Source organism: Mastomys coucha, unplaced genomic scaffold (genome assembly GCF_008632895.1).
Source record: "Mastomys coucha isolate ucsf_1 unplaced genomic scaffold, UCSF_Mcou_1 pScaffold17, whole genome shotgun sequence".
NCBI classification, from domain to species: Eukaryota; Metazoa; Chordata; class Mammalia; order Rodentia; family Muridae; genus Mastomys; species Mastomys coucha.
This window is the reverse complement of record NW_022196899.1, coordinates 27,223,444-27,241,817: the sequence shown is the minus strand read 5'-3', so window position 1 is coordinate 27,241,817 and position 18,374 is coordinate 27,223,444. Positions and strand designations below refer to the sequence as shown.

The 18,374-nt window shown below is 39.5% G+C and overlaps 1 pseudogene; it reads right to left on the bottom strand.

Moving 5' to 3' along the window:
* Positions 1-17,674: 17,674 nt before the first annotated feature.
* The window catches only part of LOC116094896, a 154,505-nt pseudogene continuing 153,805 nt past the window's right edge, over positions 17,675-18,374 (bottom strand).

Below are 18,374 nucleotides of genomic sequence, written 5' to 3'. Positions count from 1 at the left end.
AATTTTATTGAGTCTTTTTGCTTAGATATTCATAAGGGAAATTGGTCTGTTGTTTTTTTTTCTTTGTTAGGTCATTATGTAGTTTAGGTATAAGAGTAATTGTAGCTTCATAGAACGAGTTGGGTAGAGTACCCTCTGTTTCTATTTTGTGGAATAGTTTGAGGAGTATTAGTATTAGGTCTTCTTTGAAGGTTTGATAAAACTCTGCACTAAACCCATCTGGTCCTGGGCTTTTTTTGGTTGGGAGACTATTAATGACTGTTTCTATTTGATTAGCAGATATCAGACTGTTTAGATAGTTGATCTGACCTTGATTTAACTTTGGTATTTGGTATCTGTCTAGAAAATTGTCCATTTCATCCAGGTTTTCCATGTTTGTTGAGTGCAGGCTTTTGTAGTAGGATCTCATGATTTTTTGGGTTTCCTCAGTTTCTGTTGTTATGTCTCCCTTTTCATTTCTGATCTTGTTAATTAGGATAATGTCTCTGTGCCCTCTAGTTAGTTGGACTAAGGGTTTATCTGTTTTGTTGATTTTCTCAAAGAATCAGCTCCTGGTTTGGTTGATTCTTTGTATAGTTCTTTTTTTTTCCTATTTGGTTGATTTCAGCCCTGAGTTTGATTATTTCCTGCCTTCAACTACTCTAGGGTGAATTTGCTTCTTTTTGTTCTAGAGCTTTCAGTTGTGCTGTCAAATTGCTGGTATATACTCTCTCCAGTTTCTTTTTGTAGGCACTTAAAGCTATGACTTTTCCTCTTAGGACTGCTTTCATTGTGTCCCATAAGTTTAGGTATGTTGTGGCTTCATTTTCATTAAACTCTAGAAAGTCTTTAATTTCTTTCTTTATTTCTTCCTTGACCAAGTTGTCATTGAGTAGAGTGTTATTGAGCTTCCACTTATGTGTGGGCATTCTATTGTTTATATTGTTATTGAGGAGCAGCCTTAGTCCATGGTGATCTGATAGGATGCAAGGAATTATTTCAATCTTCTTGTATCTGTTGAGGCCTGATTTGTGACCAATTATATGGTCAATTTTGGAGAAAGCACCATGCGGTGCTGAGAAGAAGGTATATCCTTTTGTTTTAGGATAAAAAGTTCTATAGATATCTGTTAAATCCATCTGTTTCATAGTTTCTGTTAGTCTCACCGTGTCTTTGTTTAGTTTCTGTTTTCATGATCTGTCCTTTGCAGAGAGTGGGGTGTTGAAATCTCCCACTATTATTGTGTGTGGTGCAATGCATGCTTTGAGCTTTAATAAAGTTTCTTGTATGAATGTAGATGCCCTACATTCATTTGAAGCATAGTGTTTCAGAATTGAAGATTACTCTTGGTAGATTACCTTTGATGAATATGAAGTATCTCTCCTTATCTTTTTTGATCACTTTAGGGTGAAAGTCAATTTTATTCGATATTAGAATGGCTACTCCAGCTTTTTTCTTGGGACCATTGGCTTGGAGAATTGTTTTCCATCCTTTTATTCTGAGATAGTGTCTGTCTTTGTCACTCAGGTGGGTTTCCTGTATGCAACAAAATGTTGAATCCTGTTTATGTACCCATTCTGATAGTCTATGTCTTTTTATTGGGTTTTGAGTCAATTGATATTAATAGATATTAAGGAAAGGTAATTGTTGCTTCCTGTTATTTTTTTGTTAGAGTTGGAAATCTGTTGGCTATCTTCTTTTAATTTAGTTGGAAAATCTCTTTTTTGCTTTTTCTAGGACATAGTTTCCCTCCTTGTGTTGAAGTTTTCCATTTACTACCCTTTGAAGGGCTGGATTCATGGAAATATATTGTGAAAATTAGGTTTTGTCATGGAATATTTTGGTTTCTCCATCTATGGTAACTGAGAGTTTTGCTGGGTATAATAGTCTGGGCTGGCATTTGTGTTCTCTTAAGGACTGTTTGACATCAAGCCAGAATCTTCTGGATTTCATAGTCTCTGGCGAGATGTCTGGTGTAATTCTGATAGGCCTGCCTTTATAGGTTACTTGACCTTTTTCCCTCACTGCTTTTAATATTCTTTCTTTGTTTTGTGCATTTGGTGTTTTGACTATTATGTGGCAGGAGGAATTTCTTTTCTGGTCCTGTCTATTTGGAGTTCTATAGGCTTCTCGTATGTTCATGTGTATCTCTTTCTTTAGGTTAGGGAAGTTTTCTTCTATAATTTTGTTGAAGATATTTACTGGTCCTTTAAGTTGGAGGTCTTCACTCTCTTCTGTACCTATTATTTTTAGGTTTGGTCTTCTCATTGCATCCTGGATTTCCTGGATGTTTTGGGTTAGGAGCTTTTTGCATTTTGAGTTTTCTTTGACTGTTGTGTCAATGTTTTCTATGGTATTTTTTGCACCTGAGATTGTCTGTTCGATCTCTTGTATTTTGTTGGTGATGCTTGCATTTATGGTTCCTGACTTCTTTCCTAGGATTTCTATCTCCAGAGTTGTCTCTCTTTGTGATTTCTTAACTGTTTCTACTTCCATTTTTAGGTCCTGGATGGTTTTGTTCAGTTCCTTCACTTGTTTGGTTGTGTTTTCCTGTAGTTCTTTAAGGGATTTTTGTGTTTTCTCATTAAGGACTTCTACTTGTTTACTTGTTTTTTCCTGTAATTCTTTAAGGGATTTTTGTGATTCCCCTTTAAGGGCTTGAACCTGTTTACTTGTGTTCTCCTGTATTTCTTTAAGGGGGTTAGTCATGTTCTTCTTAAATTCCTCTATCACCATCATGAGATATGATTTTAGATCCAAATCTTGCTTTTCTGGTGTTTTGGGATATCCAGGACTTGCTGTGGTGGGAGTACTAGGTTTTGATGAAGTCTTGATTTCTGTTGGTAAGATTCTTACATTTGCCTTTCGCCATCCGTTGATCTCTGGTGTTAAATGTTCTTGCTGTCTCTGGCTGGAGCGTGTTCCTCCTGTGGTTCTGTAAGCCTGTGTCAGTACTTCTGGGAGATCAGCTCTCCTCAGGTGACCTGTGTGCAGTGGGCTGTGGATCAATTTTCCCTCCTTGGTCCTCGGGTCAAACAAACCCTGGAGACAGGGTCTCCACTTGCAGGGAAGGGGCAGAGAGTACTGTGGATCTGCAGTACCTCCTCCTAGGTGAAGAGGGAGGTAGAAAGGATCCTGCAATGGCTGCCATGCCAATTTTGATGCCTGTGCCTCCTGACTGGTCCTACCTTAGAAGGTCACCAGAGAGAAAATGGAGATCTCACCTGAGTCTGTGGGTTGGAGCACTCCTCGAAGACAACCTCTCTGCTTGAGGGGAAGGGGCAGAGAGGGCTGTGGATCTTCAGAACCTCCTCCTAGGTGAAGTGGGAGGTAGAAAAGATCCTGCGCCGGCTGCCCTGCTGCTTCTTCATAGTTAGCATCATTAGTTTGCCAAATATTTGTTGCTGATCAGGTCATTGGGCCTAGGGAAGAGACTGCTACTAGTATTTTGATAGATGGACAGGTATTAAATTGATTCCTGATGACTTATTATTATATTCTTAGAGTAACGCATCTTTCAACCCTCATCAGAGAAACTTCTTGCAGTAGATGGCGATTGACACCTAGACTCATAACTCACCAAGGTGGAGAGAACAAGATATTGTGGGACTTCCATTTTTAAATAGGACATTTATATCACAATCCCTTTCCCAGCATTAGGGATCATTATAGAATATGATGGAAAGATTGTCAAAGCCAGAGGTAGTTAACGACAGGGCAGTTACACATATGAACCCACAAGGGTTGTAGCAGTATCCATCAAACCTTGGCAAACTCAAGCAAAACAAAATTCTAGTATAGAAAGGGGATATTGGCATGAAGTCCCACCCCTACCCAAGGTGCTACTGACCTTTGGCGGATGCTGGAAGAAGGAGGGTTGGTTTCTTTTAAGGGTATAAACTCTGGTAGATTAACCACACACTGGTGGAAGGTCTTGGGAATAGAGAGAAAGAGAAAAATTTCAGATGAGCACAAAGCTAACTATAACAATAGAAGATCTAATGGGGAAGGCTGGGTAATAGAGGGAGCTCTTTGTCTGGCCTCATACAGTGGAGAGTCTCCATGTGTTCAGTAGGACAGAAAAGTTGCTTGAGGGAGTCAGTGGAATATATAGGGGTGAGTTTCCTAAGAATGCTTTGAGAGTTTTGTTTTTTTTCTCCAGACCTAGCAATACTGACAGCAAAGACTAATGTGAAGTAAGACCTTTCCTATGTTTATAATCTGCTTGCATTTATCCATTAATTATCTTCAGGTTAATAAACATAATCCAAAGGTCCCTTATATTTTATTCGTTGGCTAAGAGATAAAGGGAAGAAAACTAGTCTTGCCCTAAAGGAGTTAAAGACTTGTGAAAATACAATCCCTTGTGTGTGTTTGGATCATCTTGTCACATGACTCTAAGAAAGTAACACACACAAAACCTGAAAACAATAACAAAAACAAAACAAAATGCAGGTAAAATGTTTCCCCTCTGGAATGCTTTAGGAGTTTTATATTAAAATTTGCTAAGGGATAATGCAATATGTTATAATAGGCCATTAGAGCCAACTTTATTCATTTTATTCAGAATCTATTTTTGTTCTACAAGATATTTCAATCCTAAAATTCATACAGCCCAAGGGGAGAAAGTCCTGGGAGCAGATCATCTGTTCTGTTCTTTTCTGCAGTTTCACTGCAGGAAGCCCCAAGGGCTGGAACATAAGTTTGCTCAAGCTCTGTGTAACTTCTCACCAGGAGCCCTTCTGGACTGTTGTGACCCCTCCCCCACCCTCTGTCCTTAGGGGAACACTCCAAGCATCTGTTAGTGGTGAGTGTATGCAAATTCAAAGTAGATAATTTATCTGTCATTAGCACAAAATTTCAGCTTTCTAGGTTTGTCTGAGCATGGCATAGACTGGTGGGAGTGCTATGGAATAGCTGTTTTTCCAGGTGAAGGGAAGGCTAGTCAAAGTAAATATAGTGCTTCAAGACATAGACTGCACAGTATTAACAACCTTAAAGTGGGGGAAGCTTTTGCTGTAACTGCCTCTCCAATGCACCCACCAATTCTTTTTAAACTTTGTTCTGTAAAGCTATGACTTTCTTTGGTCTGTAAAGCTATGAAACTACTTCCACACTGGAACATGGAATTTGGGGTAAGATAAATCTGTATTTCTGGGCCATAGTCACTCAGCATGATTCCCTAGTAAACTATCTCTTCATCCCCATAAGATGAGCTATGGTTTTTGCCTTGACAATGCTAAAGTTGTTTCTACAAGGGCAGAAAATCTTCTGGGGATACAAACTATTTTTCTTCAAACATCAGAAGTTAACATGTGGGCTGGAGACATGGCTCAGTACTTAAGAGCCCTGACTGATCTTCCAGAGGTCCTGACTTCAATTCCCAGCAACCACATGGTGGCTCATAACCATCTGTAATGGGATCTGATGCCCTCTTCTGGTGTGTCTGAAGATAGCAATGGTGTACTCACATACATAAATAAATCTTTTTTTAAAAAAAGAAGTTAACATGTGTGGAGAAAACAGACAAAGGTGGCTCATCAACTCCAGTAACTCCTAAAGAATGAGGCTGCTGTGTGGTTTGAATGTGCCAAAGTCCAGGTGCAGGGAATCTGATTGCAGCACAACAGTTCCAAGAGTGGAGACCATAAGAGGTGATTAGGTCAAGGGACAGCACTTTGATGAGTGGACTGAGGTACTATCATGGGAATGGGTCAGTTGTAAAACTAGTAAAAGACTTGGCTTCTTTCTCTCACCAGCTTACATTCATTGGTCTCACTTGATGCTACCTTTTAACATGGTAAGAAGGCCCCATGTTACAGCTATGAACATGTTTATGCATAACTTATTCCGTCTGTAGTATTTTACTATCTAAGGCAGAAAATGGACTAAGATACAGGAGCAACAGGAAACAGCGATGTGCTGAACCTATAGAAGAGCCAGTGGCTATCTGGGAGAGGCATATTTCAGACAAAGAACAGCTACAAGAAGTGTCTCTGATGTGAAGGTGTTGTTGATGTGTTTGATGGGAAGCAAACCTGAGTAAGGGAGTATGCGTGTGTGTGGGTAGGTGTCAGTCCCTGTACCCATTGGACTTCAGAGTGGAGAGTGCCCACTGGAGATAGATTTTTGCCCCCTGCATTATAAGAGTGTTTTGATTGTGCAGATGATCATTTAACTGCAAATATATTTCAGCAGGTTGCAGCCCGACAACTAAGATACAGTCCACAGGACATGAAGGAAGTCCTGCAATTCTTTCTCATCCTTCGTATTTCTTCTCTGTTTACATTTTCCTAGAACATGAAGGCACACTGAAGAGTGACATCCTATGTATAGTGGGACAGTGAAGGGGCATTGCTCTCAAACTATTACTGTGAACTGTCCTCAGTCTTTGCTTTCATAAAACTTTTGGTTTCTTTTCTTTTCTCTTCTATTCTTCTCATCTCTTCTTTTTTCTTTCCCTTTCTCCTCCTTTCTCCCTTTCCTGCTTGCTTTCTTTCTCTTCTGAAGGAAACCGTCCTGCAGTTTCCCTTCGTTCCGTGGGTGATCTACGAACGGGAACTTGAGGTCCTGCAAGTAAATGGGTGATAGGGGAAACAAAGAGACCGACACCAGGAAAGAGCTCTTATCGAGGTGTAATCTTTACTTAGTGAAACGGAATATTTATACATAGAGGCAACACAGGTATGCATATAACAACTAGGTGAGAACGGAAAGGCGGGCACATCAAAGCTAGGAATTCCAGGCAAAGGCTTCCAGGACATGAAAGGCGATCAAAGTATTAGTCTCTATGAAAACTGGGCTTTCAGTTCTGGCTTTAATCTCTCGGGCTGGCTCCAGCCCCCTGGTGAGTCGAGTTGAGGTGTTGTCTCTGGAGTCGGTTGAGACCTCTCTGAAAATCAGCAGGGCCACCACACTCTTCCCTCCCTCCCCCTCTCTCTTTCTTTCTTTCTTCCTCCCTTTCTTCCTCCCTTCCTTTCTTTCTTTCTTTCTTTCTTTCTTTCTTTCTTTCTTTCTTTCATCCTCTCTTTCTCTCTTTCCTGATTTCACTTCCACACCCACCTTCTTATGCTGAAAAGTTCCATGACTGATGTCTTTGCTCTGATTCTTTTTGTGCTTCTCAAATATCTCATCAGTCTCCTGAAAGACTAGTCTTTGGTTGTTGTTGACTCTCTTTTATTGGAATTGTTTTCTTCCCCACAATCTTCCCCACTTCAGATGTCAATCTTTAACACTGATTTACAAAACCTGTGGCCTTGAGTCCCTGCTTTCCAACATCCTGATTCAAATCTCTACTTGGTTATCCTGCTGTCTCATATTTAGAAGTTTTAAATTTGAATCTATACTTCATTCAAATGAGACTGCTTTCTGCTATTTATTGATGACATCATTATCTTCCCAGTCATATTTATAGTTTACCATTGTCTTTTTATTCTCCAATAATTTGTTTTTATTTACTTTACACTTCAATCATACCCTATCCTCTCTTCCCAGTCCCACACTTAAAAGGCCCTTCTCCCATTTCTCCTTCTCTTTCTCCTCAGGGAAGTGGAGCCCCCTTGGATACCACTACATACTAGGACATCTAGTCTCATCAAGATTAGGCACATCCTTTCCTGATGAGTCCTAACAGGCAGTCCAGGTAGGGAAAGGGGATCCAATGGCAGGGAACAGAGATCCAAACAACCCCACTCCACTTGCTTAGGGGACCCACATGAAGACCAAGCTGCACATTTGCTACAAATGTGTAGACTGGCTAGGTCCATCCCCTTCATACTCCTGGTTGGTTGCCTAGTCTCTGTGAGCCCCAGTGCACCCAGGTTAATTGACTCTGGAAGTCTTCTTGTGGTATCCTTGGCACCTCCAACTTGCTCAATTCTACCCCAACTCTTCTACAAGACTCCCTGAACCCCACCTGATATTTGGCTGTGGGGCTCTGCATCTGCCTCTAACCACTGTTGAATGAAGCCTCTCAGGAGACAGTTATGTTAGTTTCCTGTGTGCAAGCACAGCAGAGTATCATTAAAATTGTTGGGGTTGGCTATTTCACATGGGATGGATCTCAAATTAGTCTAGTCATTGGCTGGCTCTTCCCTCAGATTCTGCTCCATCTTTATCCCTACACATATTGTAGGTAAGGAAAATTTTGGATTGAATCATTTATGGGTGGATTGATGCCCCTCCCTCCTCTAGAAGTTCTGCCAGGCTACAGGAGGTGGCTATTTTAGTCTCTATATCCCCCTGTGATAGGAATATCAGCTAGGCTTAACGCCATAGCCTCCCCATATCCTCCCCTATCCCAGGCTTCCAGCTAGTCCTAGAGATACCCCCACACCGATTTCCATTCTCACTTCTAGCCCCCCTTATGTCTCCTCTCAATACCTGATCAACATCCCCATCTTCCCCCACCCCAGTTCCCTCACTCCATCCACCTCCAATGACTGTTCCCCTTTTGAATGAGATACATGCATCCCTCCTTGGGACCTCCTATTAACCCAGTATGTTTGAGTCTATGGATTATAGCATGGTTATCCTGCATTTTATGGCTAACGTCCACTTATAAGGAAGTACATACCATATGTGTCTTTCTGGTGCTAGATTACCTCGCTCAGGATGATATTCTCAAGTTTCACTCATTTGCCTGCAAAATTCATGACATCTTTGTTTTTAATAGCTGACTACGGTTCCATTGTGTAGATGTACCACATTTTCTTTATCCATTTTTCAGTTGAGGGGCATCTAGGTTGTTCATAGTTTCTGGCTATTATGAATGAAGCTACTGAGAACATAATTGAGCAAGTGTCATGGTAAGATAGAGCATCTTTTGGGTTTATGCTGGGCCTTGGGCTAGAACTATTCCCAGTTTGATGAGAAACCTCAAATTTATTTCCAAAGTAGTTGTACCAGTTTGCACTCCCACCAGCAATGGAGGAGTGTTGTCTTGCTCCATGTCCTCACCAACATGTGCTAAATCTTGAGTTTTTGACCTTAGCCATTATGAGAGGTATAAAATGGAATCTCATAGTCATTTTCATTTTCATTTCCCTGATGACTAATGACATTGGACATTTCTTTAAGTGATTTTTAGCTATTAGAGATTCCTCTGTTGAGAATCCTCTGTTTAGCTTTATGCCCCATTTTTAAACTGGGTTATTTGGTTTGTTGGCATCTACACTTTTGAATTCTTTATGTATTGTGGATATTAGCCCTCTGTCAGATGTAGGGTTCCTAAAGATCTTTTCCCCATCTATAGGCTCCCATTTTGTCCTATTGACAGTGTTCTATGTCATACAGAAACTTCTCAGTTTCATGAGGTACCATTTGTCAATTGTTGATTTTAGAGCTGGAAATATTAGTGTTGTGTTCAGGAAGTTGTCTCCTGAACCAATTCATTCAGATTTAGTGTTCAATCATTAGATTTAGTGTTTTCAGTTTTATATTCAGGTCTTTGAGTTTTGTGCAGGGTGATAAATACGGATCTATTTGCATTCTTCTACATGCAGACATCCAGCTAGACCTGTACCATTTGTTGAATATGCTTTCCTTTTTCCATTGTATGGTTTTTGCTTTGTCAAAATTCATGTATCTATACATATGTGGGTTTATTTCTGGGTTTTTGATTCTACTCTATTGATCAGTCTGTCTATTTCTATACCAAATACCATGTGGTTTTTTACTATTATTGCTCTGAAGAACAGCTTAAAATCAGGAATATAATACCTCCAAAAGTTCTTTTATTGTACAGGATTTTTTTTTCAGTTATTCTGGGTTTTTTTGTTTTGCCATATGAAGTTGAGACTTGCCCTCTCAAGATCTGTAAAGAATTGTGTTGGAGTTTTGATGGGAATTGTATTGAATCAGTAAAATGCTTTTGGTAAGATCACCATTTTCACTGTGTTAATCCCACTGATCCATGAGCATGAGAGATCTTTTCATCTTCTGATATCTTCCTCAATTTCTTTCTTCAGAGTCTGGAAGTTCATATCATATAGGTCTTCCACTTGCTTGGTTAGAATTAAACCAAGATACTTTATATTATTTGTTGCTACTATAAAAGGTATTGTTTCCCTAATTTCTTCCTCATTTGTCATTTGTATAAAGGAGGGCTACTGATTGTTCGTAGAAAATTTTATATCCTGTCACTTTGCTGAAGGTGTTTATCAGCTGTAGGAGTTCTCTGGTAGAATTTCTGGGGTTGCATATGTGTGTTAACCTATCATCTGCAAATATAGATACTTTAACTTCTTTCTTTCCAAATTGTATCCCCTTGATTTTCTTTAGTTGTCTTATTTCTCTAACTAGAACTTCAAGTACCATGTCTAAAGGTAGCAGCTTTGTCTTGTTTCTGATTTTAGAGGAATTACTTTAAGTTTCTCTCCATTTAATTTGATGTTGGCTATTTTCCTGACGTGCAATGCTTCTATTATGTTTAGGAACATGCCTTGTAGCCGTGACTTCTCCAAGACTTGTAACATGAAGGAGTGTTGCATTTTATCAAAGGCTTTTCAGCATCTAGAGAGATGATCATGTGGTTTATTTTTTGAGATTGTTTATATGGTGGATCTTGTTGGTGGATTTTCATATATTGAACTACCTCTGCATTTCTGGGATGAAGCCTACCTGATCATGGTGGATGATATTTTTAAATGTGTTCTTGGATTCAGTTTGCAAATATTTTCTTAAGTATTTTTGCATCAAGATTCATGAGGGTAATTGGTCTTAAGCTCTCTTTATTTGTTGAATCTTTGTGTGGCTTAGGTTTCAGGGTGAATGTGGTCTCATAGAATGAGTTTGGCAATCTTCCTGAGAAAGAAAATAAAAAAATCCAACACGAACTTGCCCATGTAAGCCTGGGATTGAAAGAGTTAAATTTGAGACCAGGGTTAGAGAGGATTGCTGAAAACCACAGGGGCCAGAGGATGGCTGGGCCAGGGAAAAACTGACCAGGGGAGTGCAAATCTCAGAGATAAGGCAAGGAGGTTCCCGGCCGAGGCGCCTGAGACATGCCTGGCCAGACATTGAGTGATGGACCCTGGGCCATTTGGTTTTCTTAAGTGTTAGCTAAGGGTCAGTATGAACTTTGAATAGCACTCTCCCCTCTTGCTAGGAATTTCATTTTTTTTAAGAATTGTCAACTCTGATCTGCACGAACGACATTCAAAATAGCCAATCATGTATAGCCACACCAATTCCTTTGTCTCCCCAGAACTTTTTCCTATAAAATCCCCGAACCTCTGGGCTTTGTGGTCAATTCCTGGTCTCCTGTGTGAGACTGAGGGTTGAACCAGAGCTCTGAAATAAAAATGCCTCATGTTTTTTACATTAAGATGGCCTGTCGTGTTCTTCGGGTGCATGTCTCCTGGGACTTGAGCGGGAACTCCCTATGGGGTCTTTCATTCCTTCTGTTTCTATTTTGTGGAATAGTTTGAGGAGTATTAGTATTTGCTCTTCTTTGAAAACTTGGTAGAATTTTCCTCTAAAACCTCCTGGCCCTGGGCTTTTTCTGGTTGAGAGATTTTAATGACGGCTTTTATTTCCTTAGGGTTATAGGGCTTATTTAAATAGCTTACCTGATCTTGACTTAACTTTGATAAGTGGTATCCACCAAGAAAATCACTCATTTCATTTAGATTTTCCTAATTTTGTGGAGTAAAGACTCTTGAAGTTAGACCTAATGATTCTTTGAATTTTCTCAGTAGGTGTTGTTACGTCTCCCTTTTCATTTCTGATTTTATTAGTTGGGATACTGTGTTTCTGCATTTTACTTTGGCTAAGGGTTTTGTCTATCTAGTTAGTTTTCTCAAAGAACTAACTCTTAGTTTCATTGGTTCTTTGCATTGTTCTGTTTGTTTTCAGGGACCCTAAGGGCTTTTTTCAATCCCACATCCTCCTTACAGTTTTCTTTACTCTTCTCCAACCTGCCCCCCCCACTTCCTCCCCCTGCCTGGGGTCAAGGCTAGGCCAAGTTCCATTCTCCACGCACAAGAACATAATTGAGTAAAAAATTCTCAGAATTTACTGACAGTTATCTGATCCTCTGGAAAGTCCCAGGTAGAGTTCAAATGCATGTCACGCTCGCTAGCCAATAGATTTAAAGGTCCATATGCTTAGCCAATAAGTTTGAACTATAACCTTGCTGATGTAATCTATGCCTCTAAAAAGTATAAAAACTGCTTGTAATAGCCATTGGGGGTCACCTTGAGGGACTGATTGAGGATTGACCCTGATGTGCCAGAAAATAAACTTCTTGGTTTTGTATTCATCTGCATCTTGGTGTCTCATTCGGGGGCTTCTCAAAGTAAGTACCACTGACCAAGGGTTGGGGTCTTACGGTTTCTAATTTATTGATTTCAGTCAAGAGTTTGATTACTTCCCACTGTCTATTCCTCTTGGGTACGTTTGCTTTTTTTTCCCTAGAGATTTTACGTACACTTTTAAATTGTTAATATAAGAATATAATCTCTTTATGGAGGCACTTAGTGCTATGAACTTTCCTCTTAGTATTGCTTTCATTGTGTTCCATAAGTTTGGATATGTTGTGCCTACATCATCATTTCTCTGTTTTGTTTCTGTCCTGATGACCTGTCTTTTTGATTAAAGTTTTCCACTATTAATTTGTATGGACCAATGTGTGGTTTAAGCTTTAGTAATGTTTCTTTTAAGAATGTGAGTTCCTGCTGGGCGGTGGTGGCGCACACCTTTAATCCCAGCACTTGGGAGGCAGAGGCAGGCAGATTTCTGAGTTCCAGGCCAGCCTGGTCTACAGAGTGAGTTCCAGGACAGCCAGGGCTATACAGAGAAACCCTGTCTCGAAAAACCAAAAAAAAAAAAAAGAATGTGAGTTTCCTTGTTTGGGGGGAATATATGTCCAGAACTGACATGTCATCTTGGTGGATTTTTTCCTTTCATAAGTGTGAAGTATTTCCTTCCCCATCTCCTCTGATTAATTTTGGTTTAAAGTCTATTTTATTAGATATTAGAATGGCTATTCCAACTTGCTTCTTGGGTTTGTTTGCTTGGAAAACTTTTTTCTAGCCCTTTATTTTGAGGTAATTCTCTCTTTATTGCTTTATCTTGCATGCAATAGAATGATTGATCCTGGGTTTTAATCCATTCTATTAGCCTGTGTTTTTGTACTGGGGAATTGAGTCCACTGATGTCGAGAGATATTAATGAGAAATCACTCTTAATCCATGTTACTTTAATGTTGTTGTATGTGCATGCATGTGTGTGTATGTTTGTGTGTGCTTCCCTTATTTGTTTTCACTGGTGTGGAGTTATTGATTTCCTGTGTTTTCTTGTGTGTAGATAACCTCCTTAGTTTGGAGTTTTCCTTAAAGCATTTTCTGTACAGATGCCAGATTTATGGATAGATACTGTGTAAATTTGGTTTTGTCTTGGAATCTTTTTTCTCCATTTATGCTCATTGAGAGTTTTTCTGGGTAGAGTAGTTTAATTTGGCATCTGTGGTTTCTTAGAGGTTGTGAGACATCTGTGTAGAACCTTCTAGCTTTTAGAGTCTCTGTTGAGAAGGCAAGTATAATTCTGATAGGTCTGTCTTTGTATGTTATTCGACCTTTTTCCCTTGCAGCTTCTAATAATTTTCTTTGTTCTGTAGATTTTCTGTTTTTATTATTATGTGGCTGTAGGATTTTCTTTTGTGGTTCTTTTGTTCTGTAAGTTTCTTGTGTGTCTAGAGACATCTCTTTCTTTAGGTTGGGGAAATTTTCTTTTATTATAGTGTAGGAAATATTTTCTGGTCCTTGGAGCCAGAACAAGAGCCTTATCTCTTCAACTACCTCTATTCCTATTATTCTTAGGTTTTTTTTTTTTCATAATATCCCAGATTTCCTGGATTTTTTGGGGGGTGGGGGTGGGGGTCAGGTCAGGAACTTTTTAGATTTTATATTTTCTTTGATATAACAATTTCTTATATTGTGTCTTCTACTTCTGAGATTATCTTTTATCTCTTGTATTCTGTTGATGATGCTTGCATCTGTTGTTCCTGTTCTCTTTCCTAGGTGTTCTATCTCTAGAAAAACCTTAGATTGTACTTTCTTTATTGCTTCTATTTCCATTCTCAGGTTTTGAGTAGTTTTATTATTATTTTTCACCTGTTTAATTTTTTTATATGTATCTTTAAGGGATATAGCTATTTCTTGTTTAAAGTCATCTATGTTTGATTGTATTTTCCTGTATTTCTTTAAGGAATTTAGTAATTTCCCCTCTAAAGGCTTCTATCACGTTTCTAAGGTTGGATTTAAAGTCTTTTTGTTGTTGTTATTGTTTTTTGATTGTATTAATACATATAGGGCTTGCTGTAGTGAGATAGCTTTGCTCTGAAGTTGCCATGTTGCCCTGGCTCTTGTTGTTTGTGTTCTTAGGAGGGCATTTTAGGCACCTGGTTGTCCCTGAATGTTCCTGGTATAGTAGGTATCAGGAAGGCAAACCTAATCTGGATGTTCCCCATGCAGCAGGCTTCCTATGATCAGCCTTGGACTGGTTGTTCTTGCTGTAGCAGATCTGGATGTTCCTTGTTCAACTAGCCTTATTTTTTCTTGTTCACTGGGCCTGGATGTTTCTTGTTTAGCAGGCCTGATGGATGCCAATCCAACAAAAGCCAGACAATAGAGTTCTGGGGGAGAGCCCACAGCTGGCTGAGGGCAGCTGGGCATAACTTTGTGTTGTCTTTTTCTTTCTCTGTCTTGCCTAAATCACTGCCATTGAAGATGAAGATTTTAGTATTCAAAACACCTGATATTCTTTCTCCTAAACTTAGTGGCTGGTTTCAGGTCACCTTTGGGAAACCCATCAGATAATGTAGGAAGCTCATTGGCAACTCTACTACATTGCTTTGCATGGACTATGGGTTTCCAGTCCTGCTGCCTCTGTTCTAATATCACTGCTGACTAACACTTGCACACCCTTTCTGCTCATGTAGGTTCTAGCATGACTCATACAGCCTTAAATATCTTCCTATTTCTCTTGTGATGATTATTGACTACTCCCTTTTTCTATTTGTCTATAGACATACTGCCACTTTTCCTCCCAGATTTCACCTCACCAAGATCACCATTACAAAGTGGTTGAATCCTCATACTCTGAACAATTTAAGAGTGAGGTACTATTTTTCTGAGATGCAATTTGGAGAACACTTATCATAGGTCCACTAACTGGCTCATCTCTTGGATCAGAACTTGAGGTACGATTGTGAGTAGGCTGTCAATGTCAACCAGAAAATGCTGGAGCTAGAGAGTTGTAGATTTAAGATATATTTTTATACTTTGGATATTTGTATATAGACAGTGAGATATTTTGGGCATTAACTCTGTCTAAACTTGAAACTCATTTGTGTTTCAAACTGTGTAAAGATAATATTATGCTATATTTATAGTATACCTATATTCCAGCTGTGACAAGGTCAGATGAAGAATTTTCTACTTGTCAACAATATGATGAAATTCAAAAAGCTTAGAATTTGAGGCAATTCTGAGTTGGATTTTAGGTTAGTGGTACTCTATGAATGCCAGCTTTCCTGTCCCTCATTTGGGTCCTAGCACTGGTGAATTCATTCACCCCTGTCTTATGCTCCATTCTGTGTTAATCCTGAGCTCTAGTAGACCTTCGACAAAATATTTTTTATCTATACCTCTTTTGAAATACCCTATGGTTACAGCATTAGTCAAGAACTCTGGTCACCATGGTTTGCTTCCCATCTTTAAGATTAAAAACATGGAGCCATAATGACTAGGAACCCTGGGTCATGAAACAAATTTAAGGTGATGACACCAAGCTCTACAGTTCTTCCCAGGAAAGATTGGACTATTCCTCTCCTTTATTGGCCTATCTCTCTTCCCTATTTCCTGTCTGGTGTCTGTAACATTAAGCCCGGAGGTGGAGTCACTGACATCTTACCAAGGCTCCTTCTCCCTCTTCATTGGCTATTGGGTAAAGCCTTCCTTTATCTCCAACACTTGTCTGTCCGACATTGGTTTTGCACAGGTATGAGCTTCTGGACCTATGTCTGATAATAGTGTTACCTTCCTCTCATAAACTTCAAATAGTTCCTGTTTTCTTATATATTAACACATAGTCAAGATTTAAGTTCCTTTTTCACTTATTGACTGCTCTCCCTTCCTTGGTGTGTCATCATTTCTAAGTTATTTCTTTTCTATAATACTTAGAATTATCTGAGTCCTTTGTCTGGTAGTCAAAACCTATTATTTTTGAGGCATGTAACTTCCTTTAAGCTTTCTTGCTTGTTGAGAGTCAGCAACAGTTACCTGGCATAAGACTTTAGTGCATAAATTCTTTTCCAGTCAGGACAATCTTCACCCAATCATCTCCTTACTTTTGCTAAGTTGGAGTTTTGACCCCAGAGCCTCTCATAAATGCTTGATAAACATTCCTTCATGGATTCAAATCTTCATCCCAGTTCCTTTCTTCGTAGGGAATATTCTTTTTTTTCTTAAAATTCTACAGACAGATGTTTGAGAGATGGCTCTGTGGTTTATAGTGCTTGCTGCACTACCAGAGGACCCAAAGAGAGTTTAGTTTCAGCACCCATATGGATGGTCCAGCTCCAGGGTATTCAGTGGCCTCTTCTGGCCTCCATGGGCACCCTCCAACACACAGCATATACTTGTACATATATATTAACACTGACACATAAATAAAAATAAAATGTAATCATTTTTAAAAAACCCACAGCAGTAAGTCCTGGGTATGGTGGGATAGGTTTAATCAGGATGAGTTTTCTTTCTTTGTATGTAACCTGATTTTTTTCTCTCTTCAGATTTGATATTTTAGGCATCATTAACTTATATATTTTTAGTCTATGCCAATTATATATGTATTTTTTAAGTTTTAGAATAAGTTCTATTTTTTCCTTTCATTTGTTTATTTGTTTTCTTTTTCTTTTTTTGGTTCTGTATTATTTATTAAGTTAGGAGTATACATCAAGCTAACCACCATATTGTAGGCACATGGCCATGGCCATTGCCATGTCACATTAAGAAAATAACTTCAAATTACATTTCAACTGCAATAACACCATTCTGGAAGAAAAAGTACCCTCAAATCAATGGTTCATACACAAGAGAAGGCTTTAGAACTAGTTACCCGAAAATTCCTTGTTTCTTGACCCCTTGATGCAAGGAGTTTTCTCAGCCCCAGGAATGGAAAGTGTAGCCAGAGACCCAGGGTTTTTATATGACACTTTATACAGACAGAGCTTGTCTGATGTACCAAAGAACCAAACAACCCTCTGGATGGTGAGGGCAACCACAGCTGGCACCTAGTCCCCTATAACTCAGTAGTACGGAGATTCCAGCAACACCCAGTTAGCAGGCCAGCACTGGGAGTCCTGGCACCCTAGGGAAACAGCAATTCACTCCAATGACAGTGACTCAAATAGCTGGAAAACAAGGTGGTTGATGGCCCTTAACCAGCCAGCAGCCAGCATCAGGTCCCATCTAGAGTCCTGTTTCCCATCGCAGAAGCACACAAACTGCAAAGATATTGTCACACAAATACATGTGTTGTAGGATCCAGTATAAATGGTGGGACATGAAAGTGACAAAGTTTTCCAAATGCCTTTCTCCCATAATAAAATAATCTTAATAAAAACACAATTTAAAAGAAGTGTCAAAAGTAGGATATAAAATCATAGTTGTAAACTATCAAAAGTTGAAGTTGAAGGCTTTCTTGAAGAATCATCCAGATCAGTCCTGATTTATTGATGGAAACTTGAGTTTAGTGATTTCCGAGTTGGGGGAGCTGCTCCCACTTCTGTCACTGTAAGTGTTCCTGGGTGAGAGCTGGCAACCTTTCTGAAGGTAATGTGGGAGGCGCCCCACAGAGGCCAGAAGGAGGCCAAAGTAGGGTGGGGAGGGCTTGACACGCCTGGACAGGAACTTGGGGTGATATTGTACTCCAACAAAAAAGGGATGATCTTCCAACTCCATGATCTCCATCCTCTCACTTTTAACATCTTGGCCAACAAACTTCAAGCCTTGCTCTTCCAAGCACTTTTTCAGAACAGGATTCACCTCAAATCAATGGTGGTGCCTTTCTTCCAAGTAGTCTGTGTCTCCATAGAGTTTGCTCATGACTGAGTTCTTGGTCTGGAACAGGGTTCTCCTCTTGCTCAGCCTCATGGTTCCACCCATTTGCCCAAGGTTATGTTCTGGCATGTCTATGACCACAAGATGACTAGTCTTAGGGTCAACTCTGTAGAATTGGCATCTTGCCATCCCAACACATTTCTTGAAAATTCTACCACTGCTAGCTGCATTCCTAAGCACACACCCAAAAAAGGCTTCTTCTGTTTCTGAGCCCAGGCAATTGCTTTGATTTTTTTCTTCTTTTCCCCCAAACACCAAATCCTCCTGGAA